A 1271-nucleotide genomic window follows, 5' to 3' on the forward strand; every position below is an offset into this window, starting at 1 on the left:
CCAAATATGCTTTTGATTTAAACAATATTCTCTTTACAAATCTCAAATGATGGTACTTTGAAAAAATTTAGTCACAAAAGAGTAAGTTTCATTTATAAATAAGAGTAAAATGTTGATGTAAACCCAACTGAATGACATTTTGTTTTTAATCATATATAGGCTATACTATAATCTTGTATAAAAATCTATATTTAAAATAATAGAATAAATCTTGAGTGTAGCTGCTTATAATATTAAGCACTTTTAAAAAGAGAATAAACCTTGAATATGGCAAAATCAAAATGCACTGTATGTCGAATTGTAGTCTGCTAATAACCTGTTAAAGCAGCATAATACTTACCCTTTGAATAAAAGGCATCAAAATACAACTGCAGGTAATAACTGTGTATTCCTATGTTTATGAGAAAACAAACAGATTTCTAGAGGCAAAATATTCAGATAATTATAATCAAGTTCATTTTGTTCTCTCATTCAGAAAAGACTTTTCAATCATTTTAACTAAAGATGCAGCATATAACATGTATAGGGACTGCATTGCACCAGATAGTGATATGTTAAACCAGATTTGCATTGCATTTAAAAAAATACCATGTGTGTTTCCTTTATTTAAAGAATAACCAGTCCCAATTTGTGTGTCTGTTGTAAAGAGTAACACTTCAACCTCTTTCCATGTCTGCCTGAGTGTGCTTTGGATTCTGATTATGTAGACATCTCACAGCAGGTGAAGTTTATAGTTATACTCATTGAGGAATCAGTGGCTGGACTGACGAATGTTCCGACAGAAACGTGTGAATATCATCAATAAGTGTGTTGTAATTTGTATGACCCATCATTAAAATTTCCAATGAAACTATGACATCGGGATTCCATTCACTGTTAAATTACTAAAATCTACCAATTGTAATGCTTTCAGACTGTTTATTTTTTCCAATAGAAAAATAAATCTCATACATTCGAAGTGGTACACAAAAAACTGGGATAAAATTGATCAGATTTCTTGATAGCACCATTTACACATTCTTTAAAGTAAACATTAATATGCACTTTCTTAGAAAGCGATATAAATATATAGATATATAAATACAGGACTTGCTAACCTCTGTTAACCATCTGAATGTGATGGAATAATCTGTCTCTATTGTGCAGGTAGGCTTGTGCATGGTGGTGTGGCAATATCATTTTAAAAGTTTGTTACAGATGTGATGGGAAGCTGGAAGGAGTTGAATAAGCAGAAAAAAGAGCTTAGATCTACTGTAAGCAATGAGTCGAAA

The sequence above is a fragment of the Emydura macquarii genome, unplaced genomic scaffold, assembly GCF_026122565.2.
Source record: "Emydura macquarii macquarii isolate MOO-44397 ecotype Brisbane River unplaced genomic scaffold, CSIRO-AGI_Emac_v2 contig_1876, whole genome shotgun sequence".
Taxonomy (NCBI): domain Eukaryota; kingdom Metazoa; phylum Chordata; order Testudines; family Chelidae; genus Emydura; species Emydura macquarii.